The sequence below is a fragment of the Microcebus murinus genome, chromosome 16 (genome assembly GCF_040939455.1).
Source record: "Microcebus murinus isolate Inina chromosome 16, M.murinus_Inina_mat1.0, whole genome shotgun sequence".
Classification (NCBI taxonomy): domain Eukaryota; kingdom Metazoa; phylum Chordata; class Mammalia; order Primates; family Cheirogaleidae; genus Microcebus; species Microcebus murinus.
In genome coordinates this window covers 39,981,354-39,997,854 of record NC_134119.1, presented here as the reverse complement: position 1 = coordinate 39,997,854, position 16,501 = coordinate 39,981,354, and the positions used below count along the sequence as shown (strand labels likewise).

Here is a 16,501-nt window from a genome sequence, read left to right as displayed (position 1 = left end):
AGCATAGAAGGTAGAGAGCAAGGACAGAGCAGAAGGGCCTGAGCCCCTGTCCCCCGCTGCGGCTGGAGGGGCAGGTCGGAGGGACGTGGCAAGACCTCTGAGCAAGAGCAAATGAGTGGGAGAGCCAAGGTGAATTAGGGAAAAAGTGAATTACTGAGTAAATGAAGAAGCCAATGAGTGGGTGAATTACTGAGTGGGCAACTCAGGAGAGGTGTGTTTAGGGTACAGGAGGCATCATTTCCACACTCGTCCAACTACTAGAAGCCCTTTGTCTTAGCTTAGCTTTACTCCGAGACTCCATCCTGCCCCTGGAGCCAGAGAACCTGGAAGTGCTCTTTCCCGGGGGGGGGGGGGGGGGGGGACAGGGAGCAACTGTTCTGGAGGGGAAGACAGGCTAGGTTTGGTGTCAGGAGACCTGGTTTTAGGAACTAGCCCTGCCACTCTTCAGATGGCTTTGTTGACATCCCATCTCTTCTCAGAGCCTCAATATCCCCATCTGTAAAATGGGGAGATGATTCTGGCCCGGTTGTCTGTTGGTCAGGACAGGATTCTGAGGGAGGGAAGAAGACAGAGGCCCCCACCCCTACTTCAAGATTCGTTAAGGGCCTGAAGGAGACTTCAAAACCTGGCAGGGTTCCTCCTGTGTCGCACCCCCACCACAGGGACATCCGATCCTGGGTCCCCTGGCCTTGGGGGTAGTGCAGAGCGGAGCAGAAAAGGAAGACCCGACTGGGGACAAACATGTAAGAGAAGTGGAGGGCAGTTCTGGGAGGGGTCTCTGGGCACTGACCCAGGTCCCTGCCACCTGTCTGGCTCCAATGACAGGCCATGCATGGCTATTCCCTGCACAGATACCCACTGTACTATCCAGCAAGCCATGCCCTCTACAAATGGCGCCTCGTCAACCCAAGGAGGCCCACTTCCACATTTCAGAAAGTGGAATGTGATCACTAGCATGTCAGAGTTTAATTGATAACAAGAATAACAATGCATCTCTCTACAGATGACAGATTAGATTCAAGTAAATAAGGTCTATAATCAACTTGGGTCAACCATGCCATGCCACATACATGACCTATTACATACAAGAACTACTAGGCATACACCCTGCACGCAGTAAGTTAAGCACACAAACTATGACATACATGAATTACCAAATGCACACGGTCTATGAGGCACATGCTAGATTCATGTTCCACCACAACCTACCCCATAAGTAAATCTATCCACTCATCAGCTATAAGTTGCATAATTTATTACATACATAATCACCCCAGCCTTAGCCAACTCCAGACAATATCTTCTAGATACAGATCCCTCATATAAATGGCACACCACCTATGAGATCTATTGGCTCTCTGACCTTATGCAAGTTATTATTTCTTTTTTGTGTTCGGCATGACTGTATAGCTATTGCAACCAAACTATGATAATACAGGGAAGAGACTGAGGTGGCAGCTGCCCAGAATCCTTGTGGATTACAGATGCAAGTAGCTGAAAACAAGTCTTTGGATTCACAGTTCAGTAACAGACAAATCAGCTGCATAAATACAGAGAACTTAAGACACAAGACATTTCATGGCTTTTTCTCTTGTGTTTCTGTTTTAAACATATTTATGTTATAACTTTACTTTTTTTTTTTTTGGAAACAGAGTCTGGCTATGTTACCCAGGCTAGAGTACAGTGACATCATCATAGTTTACTGCAACTGCAAACACCTGGGCTCAAATGAACCTCCTGCCTCAGCCTCTCAAGTAGCTGGGACTATAGGTATGAGCCACTACACCCAGCTAATTTCTCTATCTTTTTGTCTTATACTTGCTTAGGCTGGTCTCAAAATCCTGAGCTCAAGTGTTCCTCCCACTTCTGCCTCTCTGAGTGTTAGGATTACAGGTGTGAGCCACCGTGGCTGGCCACAACTTTACATTTTAAATTACTATTCCACATATTTTGTAACAATGGCTAAGGATGCCATGGTCCCACGCCCCTGAAATAAGTAGACTTTGGTCTGCAACGTGGAACATTTCAGTGGGATACCTTAACATATAACATAAAAAAAGATCCTTAAAAATCAGATTAATACAATGTTCTTCATGTTATACAAGGAGGGAAAAAGGGAAGTGGAAAAAACAAGACATAAGGGGTGCTTTAAATGTATAGTATCTTGAGGTCTTAAAAGTTTCATTCAGGGGATGAAGACAGGTTGGTTAATGGGCACAAAAATACAGTTAGAAGGAGAAAGTTCTAAAGTTGGGTGATGGGTAGGGTGATGACAGTTCACAATAATTGATTGTAAATTTCAGAATAGCTAGAAGAGATCTGAAATGTTCCCAACACAAAGAAATGGTGTTTGTCTTAATTACTGTGATTGGATTATTACACATTGTAAGCATGTATCAAAATATCGCATGGACCCCATAAATATGTCCAGTTATTATGTATCAGTAAAAAAGTTTCATTCCCTTCCTCCAAGACAATTTTTAACTAATGGAAGAAAAGAAAGCAACATCGTAATGCTCTCCAATGAGGAAGAACGCTAACCTGACAGTGCTTAGGTGCCTTCACATAAGCACATAATAAATACAGCAGGTAGCAGGGCAAATGTCACGAGCATTGGCCTGGCTTTTATTTCCCTGCTTATAAAAAAATACTAAGCTTCTTTGTGCAGACAGAACAGGTGTTAGCCTGTGGGTGTTGGTCTCTGGTGCCTGCACAGCAGTGGCTGTATACCTGCCAGGCTCATGCTATAGCAGGCTCCATTGCCACCTGTCTGCACAGAGCAAGTCAGTATTTTGAAGCCTCAGTTTCTCCTTCTGTAAAATGGGCCTAATCTGCAGTTTGTGGTGAAGATTAAATGAGAGACTACTTTAAGGTTCTTAGCCCTCCTTCCCTCCACCCCTCTGTAGGGACGTAAACCACAGACCCTGAAGTCAGACAGATCTGGTCAAAATCCAGGCAGTGCTAATGTACCAAACTGTCACCTCTGGTTCTACCTCTCTCAGCTTCCGTTTCAGCATAAGATAAATGGGATTGGTGGCTTCCTTGCAGGCACAGTTCAGGTGTGAAACGGCCACGTGCAGGCGTCCAGTGCAACAGCAGTGATCCTCATCCCTGGCCACCAATGCCAGGGCTGCAGGCTGGCCACACGCTCTGTCGGAGTCAGGGCCCCTGCTTGGGAGAGCTCCTGGGCACTGTGCACACCCAGCCGGGAGCAGGCTCTGGCCTCGGGGCCATCAAGGTAGCAGCTGTTCTTTCTCTCTGACCCGGCAGCTTTTGAGCCGCCGGCCTCAGCGCGAGAGGCAGCAGCTCCCAGGGGACAGCAGAGGACCCTGGAGCCCACTGAGAGGTCTGAGTCCTGCACGGCGTAGATGGAGAAATGGAGGCCTCGAGAAGGAGGCAGGGGTCTCACGTCTCTGCTGTGCGCAGTGGGGAAGGGGCTGCCGCTCCGGACGACATCGTTTTTCTTTTAAATTGTAATAACGGCTGTTTAAAGAGAAATTTTGTGCTAAGCCTGGTGCTAAGAACCTCTACTCTTCTTGTATTATCTGCCCATGGAGGTAGGGACTATTGTCATTCCTGCTTTATAAATGGTAACACTGAGGCTCAGAGAGGTGAAGTGACCAGCCCAAAGTCACACAGCTCGTGACGGAGGGGCTGTCACTTGAACCTGTGTCTGGCTCAGAGCTCAAGGGCTGTGCCCCTCTGTGTGCTGTCTCACTGGAAAGAGCCCCGGAAACAATGCCAGGACCCCGCAGCACCAGCGCTGGTGGCCTCACCATCGCAGGACTGCCGAGGAGCTCAAGGACCTGAGAAGTGAAGGACCCTGTCCCCGGGCACAGGCAGGCTCAGGGGCATCCTCCGCACGCCCAGCCGCCCGCCGCCCGCCACCCCACTATCTCCTATCTCTTCTCCCCCACCCCGCACCTGGAAGTGGTGCAGGGAAAACGCAGGACTTATCGAGACAAAGAACAAAAGTCATGGGGGAAAGAAGCCAAGAGCCATCTCCACTCTGGGGTAGGGCCCTTCAGTTTCGCCCCTTTGAAATTTCAAATTCCAGTTTGTGGACAAAGTCCTAACTATCTCACAATATAGGTCCTCAACCACTGACCAAACTCCAGTCCAGGCAGCCACGGGGCCCGAGGCTGGCCCGGCCTGGCTGCTTCCTTTGGCAGCTCTCAAGGTCTGGGGGCTCGGGGGCCATCCCTGCCGCCCCGTCCGCCCCACGGGGACCCCCGCCTCCCATCTGAGAGCACTGGCTTCTTCCTGGAGCTGGGATCTGACGCTTGCTGCCACCAACAGCAGACACCAGGTAGGCCCCCTCCCTGTCCGGGCATCCTTCCTCCTCCTCAAGCTCCTGAAACTCAGCTCCGACCACCCTCTGCCCCCTGGGTGCAGGCCCCTGAGCTTAATTCAATCACGACCCCACATGACTTCAAGGCTGGAAAAGGCGTCTCCGCGAACCCACCCATTGTGTGGATGGAGACAGTGAGGCCTCTAGGGCACTGGCGGCAGGCTGCAGGCTGAGCCATACAGCTGGGGCCCCTCGATGAGCCCCAGGGTGTGGAAGGGACTTGCTCAAGGCCACACAGTGGTGAGCTTGATCTTAACCAGGAGAGCCCTTTGCTTCACTGCAGCCCCCATGGGCCCTGGCAGGGCCGTGGAGGGTGGTGTGCTGGTTCACTCAATGGCGGATGGCCACTGGGTTGCCACGGGAGTGTTTCCGAGAGGAAGATGAGGGAGCTCGGGGCTGAAGGCCAGTGGGTTTGGAAGGAAACAACATTCATGTGGTTAACTGATAACTGACCCCATCCCTGGGCCTCCTCTGCAGGCCTCCTTCCTCCCTCCCTCTCCCAGGGACGATTAAGACCAACTTACCTGCCTGCTAATCATTGCTGAGCCTGTTGATTTTGCCTTAAAAAATTAACTGGGCATGAGTTTGCGGTTTGCCTCACCCCTAACCCTGAAAAGGCCTGGGTGGGCAGGAGGCCTCCCGGGTTATGCAAGAGGCCACTGGCCTCCCCACGCACATCCGCGGCCTCCTCCGCCGCCCTCCAAAGGCCAGGTTTTGCTCAAGAGTCAACAGTCTGCTTGCGCCCCTGCACCGGGTCCTGAGCAAATTTGCTCTGTTACCAAAGAGAGATAAAAGCCGCTGGGAAGAGCTCTCCAAACAGGGACGCAAAGCGGCAGCTCTCCGCTCGGGGTTCTAGAATCCTGGGCTGTCAGGGCCGGAAGAACCTTTAGGAGGATGCGGGCTGGGGCTTCTCCAAGTGGGTCCTGAGGCTCCCAGGGGCAAGGGGCTGTAGCCACAGACCCTGCCTCGACGAGAGACTCCCTCTTAGGTGTGATCGTCCTTAGTATTTCATTTGAGAGCTGGAAAACCACTGGTCCGGCCTCACCCCCTTGTTGTTCAGATGGGGAGATGGAGGTTGGGGACCAGTGACTTGTCCAAGGATGGAAGGTCACCCCAGGAAGTCAGGGTCTGCAGCCTGGGTGGGAACAAAGGGCTCTCTCTGGACCTGAGTGATGAGTCGAAGGACATCTGTGAACAAGATGGCTCTGCAAACGCCCTCCCCGGCTGTCCCCCCTCTCTCCCAGGCCTGGCTGGAAACAGAGGGGTCTGAAAGCCACCAGAAGGCCCAAGTCAGGGGCATTCGCCTGGCCTTGAGTCCTGTGGCGCCCTGAGGAGTGTGACCAGTAGAGACTCTGCATGATAACCCATCTCAGCCGTGTCCTGTCTCTGGGGCCATCAGGCCCTACAGAAAGACATAGAGCTTGGCCCTGACTCTCTTGACCTCTCTGAGCCTCGGTTTCTTCACCTGTAAGTTGGGAACAATGATACCTTACTCTGAGTGTTGTCTTGAGGATGAAACAGAGTGAAACGTGTGCCTCGATCAACACAGTCGCTGTGTCACGGCTGTTTTAGGGACTTTGTGTCACAGCCACTCCAGGAGGCAGGTAATGTTTTTGTCACTACAGTACAGACTGGAGGCACAGAGAGGCTGAGTCCTATGCCCCAGCTCACACAGCGGATGAGGGACAAGAGGCAGGATTCCAACCTGAGCAATCTGGCTCTAGAATCTGAGCTCCTAACCTGAGGCTCCCGGCCACTCCAGGGCTACCACACGGCGAGTGCCAATGACAGGTGCCCAGAGAGCAGGGCACTGTGGGAGATGCTGACCGTGGGCTCAGGAGGCAGGGTACAGAGTGTGGTCTGGCGAGTGATTAGGAAGGGAGCCAGGAGGACTTGGGCCTGTGTGGGTGGGGCCTCCCCTCAGGCTGCCTCCTGCCAGGCGGCTTGTGACATCGGGGTTGAGTGTATTGCTGTCCTCTTGTTTATGTTCCTCCCTCCTGTTTATGTTCCCGGCTTTATCTGCAGGGGTGACCTTGGGAGCTAGATGGGGCCTGCCCAGCCCTTGTGGGGCCTTAAGGATTATGGGGAGCCCTTGTCTGGCTCAGACTCTGGTTTGGGGAGTGAGGGATGAGCCCACAGCGCAGATGCCACCATTGGTCTCCCTGAACTCTTGCTTTGAGGGGCCCCAGGGATTTGCCTGGAGGTCACTAAGGTGAAGTGTTTGAAGTCCTGAAACTCAGGCCAGGGTCACTGTAAACAACTGTATAGGTTGCTCACTGCACAAAAATTCTGTAGCCAAGAGGGCAAGAGGGGTGGGCGTGCAGCCTTTGTCGTAGCCGCCAAGCCAAGTGCCCAGGGAGCTGTGCCTGCCCAGAGTGGGGCGCCTTTTTCTTATTTGCACAAAGGCTCCATGGGAGCTTTTGGGAGCCCTGGCCCAGCTCTGGTTCCTGCCACTGTGTGACCTTGGGCAAGGTCATTTCCCTACCTGGCCTTGGTTTCCTATTTGAGTAGTTCTGTCTCACATAAAGCAGAGATTCAACCCTGATGGTGAAATAAAATCATGCCAGTAACTTTAAAATATACCCAGTCCCATCACAGACCAATGATCAAATCCTTGGTCTTAGAGCGGTAGGGTAGGCATTAGTGTTTTTTAAAATTCCCAGATTATTCTGATGTGCAGCCAAGATTGAAAGCAACCATAGGAGGGCTTAAAATTTGAAGCCGGAAAGGCCTAGATGTGCATGCAAGTTCTACAACTTACTGCAACTTACTAGTCAGAGCTTCAGTGAGACTCAGTTTCCCCATCCATAAAATGGGAATAATGATAGCTCCCTCACGAAGTCAAAATGCTGATTAAATGAGATGATGTTCAGACAGTGCTTGGCACTGTGTCCAGCACTTAGAGAGCTCCTGATTCTTGGTAGCAAGACTTTTATTGTTGCTATTGGCAATAAGAGATTGGCTTAAAATAAAGGGCCCTTCCAGGTCAAGATTCTGTGACTCGGAGCCAGACTTGCTCTGTTCCGAGTGCCTCGGTTTCGATCTTGGCTGCACACCTGTCATATTTTTGAGGTGTGTGTGTGTGATTATTATTTGATATTTTACCTAATTTGTTAAAATGGTTCCATTTAGTTTTGAATCAGTTCGACATTTACATGGTTCAAAATCAAAGCTGAATGTGGTGGCTCACGCCTGTAATCCTAGCACTCTGGGAGGCTGAGGTGGAAGGATCGCTTGAGCTCAGGAGTTCGAGACCAGCCTGAGCAAGAGTGAGACCCCATTTCTACTAAAATTAGAAAAATTAGCCAGGGACAGTGGTGCACACCTGTAGTCCCAGCTACTCAGGAGGCTGGGGCAAGAAGATCACTTGAGCCCAAGAGTCTGAGGTTGCTGTGAGCTAGGCTGACGCCACAGCACTCTAGCCTGGGCTACAGAGTGAGACTCTGTCTAAAAAAAAAGTAAGGTACAGAGAAGTCTTGCTTCTACCCGGTCTCCTGTCTGATGTTCTCCCCCCACTTCGTCACCGTGGGGAACCACTTCTCTCGCTTGCCAATGTAGCTTCCAAGGGCTCTTTCTCCAGACCAAACGGCATATGAGAGCATGCATCCTACCCCTGCCTCTGACACCATGCTTGTGCCTTGCTTTCTTTATGTGACATCACAGATTTTTCCACAGATGTTGAGAGCAAGCTTTGAGGAAGCTGGGATTCTTGTCCCCCATCACGGGTGAGGAAACTGAGGCTCAGGAGACAGCATTTTCTCAGTGAGCTAAGTCAGTAGCATGTGAACTGTCTCTACCTGGCTCCGGAGCCAGCGTTTGTCCCCCTGCGTTGATGTGGCCTTCCGGGAACCCTTTGGAGCCTGGCCTACATCTCTCCCGGGCAGCCCTGGCCTCCTAGGGCAAGAGGTGGGGTGGGCTCTCAGGGTCCCCACTGTGGCTGGGCCCCCAAACCCCTCAAGTGTGGAACAAAAAATGTCCAAAGTCATCTGGATAGGGACCCAGAGAGGGGCTGTCTCTGCGTGGAGTAGCCAGGGCCTGGTGGCCATGCCCTTCCGCACTGGGGAGCCTGCCTGGACCTCTCTGCCAGCCTCAGGGTGTGCGGGTGGCAGGGTCAGGAGGCGGAGGAGAGGCAGGGAGGGGACGGCGGCACGGCCGGTGGGACGGGCCCTGGAGGAGGAGACTGCGGGCACCCCTTTCCTGGGCTCAGGGAGGAGGATTTGGAATTCGAGGCGGAAGTGGCAATGAGATTTTAAACAAATGTTTTCTGCTCAGGCAACCTCCGGGTTCCCTCTGGATTCTTGACCTGCTTCCCGTCCACCGACTCACTGTCTTTGGGCAGGTCACTTTCCCTCTCTGTGCCTCAGTTTCCCCAACTGCAAAATGAAGGAGATTAAATAGCTGGTCTTTGGGCAGCCTTGGAGTACCCCTCAAAGACTCTATGGGGCTCCCCTCACCTTGTTGAGGGTATCTGGACCCTGCTTTGGTCAGAATGTCACTCGCCCCTCAGGGCCCTTGGCCTTCCTGGGTTGGGGACCCTGGGGACCAACCCTCCACACTGCTCCCAAATCTGGAATCCTCCCCTGGGTTCTGTGTCTCTCTGCTGCCACCCCATCCTTCCTTCCAGGCAGACGTGGAGTCAGGGCCATACCTGGCGGGTCCTGGGGGAAGCCCTGGCCCCAGCGCGACATCCTCCTCCTGGTGCACAGTGGGCAACCTCTTCATCCTTGAGGGAGCTCCCGCTGCCCCCCGGCACCCCAGACCCTGCGAGCGCCGCCCGGCAGAGTTAATCCCTTAATACTGGTCACAATGAGATTTCAGGGATGGTGGGAGGCGGTCTCCATGGAAACCGCGGACCTGTCCAGGACCCAGGCAAGGAATTAGCCACAGGGCTCAGCGAGGGGCTCCCAGAGACCCAACCCTCACGCGAATGGGAGACACGGTGGCCTGGACCCCTGGTCCTGCCCCGGCTCTCCTGCTGTCTCTCTGGAGGGCTTGGGACAGACCACGCTCTGCGCACTGCCTCAGCGCTCTCCAGCCAACGGGACACTCACAGCGAGAGCCCTGTTGCCTTGCTGAGCCTCAGTTTCTCCCACTGGGGTTGTAATCCTTCACTCAGCGGCTTTTCTAGAAGGGTGCAGGCTTTGGGGTCTGCCAGACCTGAGTTTGAAGCTCGGCTTTCCCCTCTCAGACTGTAAACCTAGTGAAGGCATTTCACTGCCCTCAGCCTCAGTTTCCTCACCTAGATGATGGGCACAATAATGCCAACGTGGCCTCACTCTTGTGCCTGACTGGTGGGCAGGAACGCCCAGGGAACACGAACGTGCCCTCCTCGCCTCTGTCCAACCACCCTGTCCACACTGTGCATCTGCCCTCCCCGGCCACCCGCAGCTTCCAGAACCCCACGGCCTCTCCTTGTCTCGAGCCGAGAGCTATCTCACCTCTCTCTTCAGCCCTCATTCTCCAAACCCCACCTTAGTCATCTTCTGGGAAGTCCTGCTGGCCCGGGCAGGGTCAGGGGCTCCTCCCCTGCCCCAGAGCTTCACAGCATCACAGTACAGTCCAGTGGTGGTTACCGGTTACTCGTCTGCCTGCCCTGCTGGACCGAGCCCCGTTTGCTGCCACCTTCCCAGGACCCAGCCGGCACTTCACGTAGACAGGCTGGGTGAATGGGTGGGTGGACGAAGGAAGGAATGTGGCCATCCAAACACTCAACCTTCAACTCAGGTTGCTCTGGGTGCGAGAAATGCAGCGCTGAGCACAATGGGCAAGATGCCGCCTGCACAGGGTCTCGGCTTAGCAGATAAAAATACAGGATGCCCAGTTACATGCGAATTTCGGATAAACAACGAAAGATTTTTTTTTTAGTATGAGTTATGTCCCAAATAAGGCGTGGGACGTGCCTATACTTTCAAAACGTGCTGTGCATCTCAAATTCGAATGAAACTAGGTGCTCTGTATCATGCCTGGCAACCGTACTCCCACCCTGCAGGAAGGCAGGGTGGAGACAGACAGCAAGAAGTGAATAAATAAATAACGAAATAAATTACAAACAGTGGTCAAGTGCAGCCAAGACAAGGAACAGCACGGTGTGGTGGCGCCTGGGGATGGGCAGGGGCCTCTGTGGATGGGGCACTCTCCCGAGCTAGTGGCCTTTACCTGCACGGGATGGTTCTAAGCTCCAATGAGATGCTACCTGGGAAAAACTCTTTAAGGACCTTAAAGGAAACGGTGGAGGCTGTTAAACTTGAGGACTCCGGGGCGGCGGGCAGAGGGCGCAGCGAGGAGAGGGGCTGCTGAGTCTCACTTGACAGGCTCCACCATTTTGCAACTTGGACCCGGGCTTTTGCAAACCTTCCAGAACCCTCAGCTCCACCCCTTGGGTCAGCCAATGTCCTCTGAGGGGCTGGGAGCCAGAGGAAGAGGCCAAAGGAGCTGTGCAGAGAAGCGTGGCCACCCGGGCCGCGGCTGGGAGCCCCGACACACTCCCTGGCCCACTTCCGTCCCGCGGCTGCCCCATCGTGCACGGCAGAACTGGCACCGCGCTGATCCGGAGGGCGTCAGGGAGGAGGCGGCCCAGGCGCTCCACAGTGCCGAGCTTTGCGCTTCCCGGGCTCCTCCTAGTGGCCGATTCAGGAACTGGCGCTCAGAAATTTAAATAGCTGCTCGGGCTTCACCAATCGCAGCGAAGGCCGCACCACAATCTTACCAATCACAGGCCCAGACAGACTACTCGCAAATCCAGCAGAAGCCAGCCTACCCCGGCGGACTTCCCTCCAATCACACACCAGCAGGTGGCCACTGCACCAATCAAAATGCAGGATTTTAAAACTAGTTCCCAAGGCCAGATCCCACTGTCTGCAAAACGTCTGTACCCAACACGGTGTCCGGACGTGCAGGCGCCTTTGAGGACGGTCCCAGGCTTTGCAGGGGTTCCCCGCGGAAGCCCACGTTAGCCTTTAGGGGCGTTTACAATGACATTACTAGTATTACATATCACTCCCCCATTATAAAAATTAATGTGTGGGTACAGGGGAGTGGGGGAAGTATGGCCTTTGGGTTAGACACGCCTGAAGCGGAGCCGCATCCTGGCCTGGCGAAGCTGGACGATTCTCTTCCCCTTCCTCAGTTGCTGAAAGAGAACAGCAGGAACATCTCCCTGCCATGTCCCACCCCGCCGCTCCCAGCGATTGGAGCCCGCACCTGCCAGTCACTGTCGCCGCGCCTCCCTCCTCACCCCAGCTCCTCAGAGACCCCAGTTCCCGCCCTTCCGACGGCATCTAGGGTAGTGGTCACCTGCTCGTCTCCGCCTGCCGCATCGCCATCACCTCTGCAGCTCTGCAAAGGTCTCCCCGCTCCCCTCCTTCCCCACTCTGGCTTTACCGCCCACTCTTCACCCAGGGCCCGGGAGAGATCCCTCCCCGGCTTCGACTTTCGTGACCTCCTATGCATTTATATTAAAACTCATAAAACTGCCGTAGACGGTGAGGCGGTGCACGACCTTGTTTCTAGATCCCCACACCTCCAACCTCGTTTCATTCCACTGCCCCCGCCCCTATTGGCAGCAACCTCCTGGCCACTCTCAGTTTTTCTTTCCCATCTCAGGGCCTTTGCACATCCTTTCCCCTTTTGCCAGGAGCATGGTTCGTCGGTTCTTTGCATGGCTGGCGAAAAGGAGCCTTCAGATCGTGACTTAATTGTCACCTTCTCTGGGAGGACTCTCCTTCCTGCTTATGTAGGTTCTCCCCCACTGCTCCCCTTTTCATTTTCTGACCCTGTAGTAGCCATGATTCCTTCTTAACACTTATCACAATTTGAAATTACACGCGTGACTGGTTACTGGTGTATTATCTATTTCCGTGTCGTCAGCCCCCATGAAGCGGATGCTCCTTGTCTGCTGTATTCCCCATGGTGCACCCCACATCTTGAGTAGTTCAAAGTTAAAGACATAGTAGGGCTTTAGAGAGATTTGCCGGATGAATGACCGAAGGGGTTTTGGGGAGGAACTGATAACGACGTACATGAAGTGCTTAGTACATAGGAGGTATTCAGTGGAAAGGATGCCACACTTAGTGTAGAAATTTTGGAAAGTAAAATAAAAAGAGATTTAAAAATCATCTGTGCTCCTACATAGAGAAGAGATCAAACTGTTGGTTTGACCTCGGCACTATGGACATTTTGGGCTGGACAGTTCTAGCCTCTGTGGGGAGGCTGTCCTCGAGTTGCAGCCACTTAGCAGCATCTCTGGCCTCTACCCAGAAAGCTGCCAGGAGCACCTTCCCCCACCCCCACGGTGTGACAACCAAAAATGTCTCCGACATCTACAAATGTTCCTTTCGGGTTAAAATCACCCCCAGTTGAGAATCACTATGCTAGGCCTCTAGACTCACAAGAAATTTTCTCCCGGTAGCTCCGTGCTTCTCAAATTTCAGCGTCCACAGGAATCATGTGCAGGCATTAATAAAAATTGCGAGGGGCCGGGCATGGCGGCTCATGCCTGTAATCCTAGCACTCTGGGAGGCCGAGGCGGGAGGATTGCTTGAGCTCAGGAGTTCAAGACCAGTCTGAGCAAGAGTGAGACCCCCGTCTCTACTATAAATAGAAGTAAATTAGCCAAACAACTAAAAATAGAAAAACATTAGCTGGGCACTGTGGCACATGACTGTAGTCCCAGCTACTCAGGAGGCTGAGGCAGGAGGATCGCTTGAGCCCAGGAGTCTGAGGTTGCTGTGAGCTAGGCTGACGCCTCGGCACTCTAGCCCAGGCAACAGAGTGAGACTCTGTCTCAAAAAAAAAAAAAAAAAAAAATTCCGATGCCTGGGGCCCTGGCTCTAGGCTCCTGGATGGGCAGTGGGCCCAGGCCTCGATGCTTAATGAGCTTCCAGGTGCTTCTTTCTGACACAGGGAGCCCTCAGACCCCACTTTGAAACCTCCTCCAGGAAGCCGCCTGATAACCAGATAGGCAAGGGCTGTGCCAGGCTCCCTGCTCGCTGGGACCCTACCCTCGAATTCCCCTCCTTTCTGATGCCCGTCCCCGGATATCTTTTAAAACTAGTGATAAAACCAAATCGTAGCTCAGCCAAAGCCCAGATTGCCTCATCTCCCTTCAAGGAAAAGAAAGAACTGACCACAAAGTGCAGAGGACACCACTTAGGAAATGGCATCTCCCGCCTGCCCCAGCAAACAGGAGGAACCCTGAGCTGTTGCCTGGGAGAAATTTCTGCTTATCAGAATGGTGTTGTCAGACCATCTTCTCCCATCTCTGAGAACAGGCACTGAAGGCCACTTGGTGGCCTTGGTCCTAGTGGCCAAAGTCAGACAAACCCAAAGAGCTGTGACTCAGCCCATTTTTCTAGACCCATCTTTCAGGCCCCCTCACTCTTAGTGTAGCTGCTGATCTCAACTATCCCGCTTCTCTCCTTTCACGCCCATAGAAGGATTACACTTGGCTTGCGTCCTTTGACGTTACATGCGACTTGTTTTGGCCAATGAGATGTGAGCAGAAAACAACCTGTGTCACTCCTGGGCAGAAGCTTTCAGAGCCAGCGCTGCAGGTGTCGTGGGAGCAAGTGTAGACGCGGACTCGCCGTGGTGAGGAGAGGCCCTGCCGACCCACGGTGGACCTGTACTGTGAGTGAGCAGTAAACCCCTGCTGTGTGAAGTCTCTGCGACTTGGAGCCGTTTTTGTTACTGCAGCGTAACCTCACTTGACTTGACTGAACACCATCTTTCCAAAGCTTCACTGATTTTTTTTCCCTGCTGTTGCCTTGACTAGGGTGCTGTGGTGTCAGCTCAGCTCACAGCAACCTCAAACTCCTAGGCTCAAGCGATCCTCCAGCTTCAGCCTCCCGAGTAGCTGGGACTACAGGTGCACGCCACCACACCTGGCTAATTTTTCTATTTTTTTGTAGAGATGAGGTCTTGCTATGTTACCCAGGTTGGTCTTAAACTTCTGGCTTCAAAGCGATCCTCCTGCCTTTGCCTCCCAAAGTGCTGGGATTATAGGCGTGAGCTACTGTGCCCAGCCAAAGTGTCCCTATATAGTTAAGAGTCCAACAAGGTTGTCCACTAGGGGAGAAACTACAAGTTGTCCTATATTATGTAGTCTCCCTGTTTTCTTTTATAATAGAACCTCTAATTTTCTTTTCTTTTCTTTTTTTATGGAGCTGTGTCCTTTATTTATTTATTGATTGATTGATTTTATCGTATTATGGGGGTACAAGCGTTAAGGTTACGTATAGTGCCCATGCCCCCCTCCCCCCTCTAGTCAGAGCTTCAAGCATGACCATCCCCCAAACGTTGCACATCTCACTCATTGTGTTTGTATATACCCATCCCCTCCTCTCCCGTCCCATTTGCCCAACACCCGATAAATGTTATTCCTATATGTCCACTGAGGTGTTGATCCGTTAATACCAATTTGCTGGTAAGTACATGTGGTGCTTGTTTTTCCATTCTTGAGATACTTCAGTTAGTAGAATGGGTTCCAGCTCTATCCAGGAAAATACAAGAGGTGCTATATCACCATTATTTCTTAAAGCTGAATAGCACTCCATGGTATACATATGCCACATTTTATTAATCCACTCATGAATTCATGGGCACTTGGGTTGTTTCCATAATTGTGCAATTGTGAATTGTGCTGCTATAAACATTCGAGTGCAGGTGTCTTTTTCATAAAGTGACTTTTGATCTTTTGGGTAGATGCCCAGTAGTGGAATTGCTGGATCAAATGGTAGATCCATTTGTATCCCTTTAAGGTATCTCCATATTGCTTTCCACAGAGGTTGAACTAGTTTGCAGTCCCACCAGCAGTGAAGGACTGAGAACCTCTAATTTTCACGTCAGTGCTTGGCTGTCCCCCGAAAAAAGACTTATCTCAAGCCTTCAATGAAGCTAGGTGTGACCATGCAGATATGTTCTGAGACTACTGGTGTGTACCACCAAGCCCAGTCCAGCTAATTTTCTTTAAAATTTTTTTTTAGAGACAAGGTCTCACTATGTTGCCCAGTCTGGTCTCAAACTCCTGGCCTCAACCAATCCTCCTGCCACAGCCTTCCAAAGTGCTGGGGGATGGGTTGATTTTAAAGAACAACTATAAAATGGGAGGATGTGTTGGACAATATATAAAGCTATAGCTGTGCTGTCCAAGATGGAAGCCGGTAGCCACATGGCGCTACTGAGCACTTGAAATGCGGTCAGTCTTGTAAATGTAGAATACATATTGCATTTTGAAGACTTAATATTAAAAAACTCATTAATTATTTTTTATTAATTAGATGTTGAAATGATATTTTAGAAACATTGGGTTAAATAAATTATATTAAAATTAATTTCAACTGTTTCTTTTTTGGCCCTTTTAAAATTAAACCTTATTTTGGTATAATTGCCGATTCACTCACCATTTTTTAAAATTGTTTAAGTGGGGAAATAGATAAGTGAGACAGTATAGGCAGGCGTCCTCAAACTACAGCTCGCGGGCCACATGCGGGTGTTTTTACCCGTTTGTTTTTATACTTCAAAATAAGATATGTGCAGTGTGCATAGGAATTTGTTCATAGTTTTTTTAAACTATAGTCCGGCCCTCCAACTGTCTGAGGGACAATGAACTGGCCCCGTGTTTAAAAGGTTTGAGGACCCCTGGTATAGAGAGCCTAGAAACAGCTCTACATATATTTGGAAGTGGGAGACAAAAGTGATGGCACCGCATATCATCAAGTCAAGAAAGGACATCCTGGCCGGGCATGGTGGCTCATGCCTATAGTCCTAGCATTCTGGGAGGCTGAGCAGGAGGATTGCTTGAGGTCAGGGGTTCGAGACTAGCCTGAGCAAGAGGAGGACCCCGTCTCTACTAAAAAAATAGAAAAAATTAACCGGGAGTGGTGGTGCTCACCTGTAGTCTCAGCTGCTTTGGAGGCTGAGGGAGGAGGATCGCTTGAGCCCAGGAGTTTGAGGTTGCTGTGAGCTATGCTGATGCCACGGCACTTTAGCCCTCTAGCCTTGGTGACAGAGTGAGACTCTATCTCAAAAACAAAAAAAGAAAGAAAAAAAAAAAAGAAAGGATGTCCTATTTAATAAGTGGTCCCAATCAATCAATTCCTATAGAATAAAGATCTAAATATGAAAAATAAAGCCTTAAAATTTATAAAAAAT

General features: G+C 51.6%; 2 long non-coding RNA genes across 2 annotated transcripts; one reads left to right on the top strand and one right to left on the bottom strand.

The window, feature by feature from the left end:
• Positions 1-947: 947 nt before the first annotated feature.
• Positions 948-4,979, bottom strand: LOC142876892 (uncharacterized). The gene is made up of 2 exons (XR_012923747.1): positions 4,876-4,979; positions 948-3,483 (listed from the first exon to the last, which is right to left on the bottom strand). It is a non-coding gene; the product is annotated as an uncharacterized LOC142876892 (long non-coding RNA).
• Positions 3,987-14,509, top strand: LOC142876891 (uncharacterized). The gene is made up of 2 exons (XR_012923746.1): positions 3,987-4,309; positions 13,783-14,509. It is a non-coding gene; the product is annotated as an uncharacterized LOC142876891 (long non-coding RNA).
• The last annotated feature ends 1,992 nt before the right edge of the window (positions 14,510-16,501 follow it).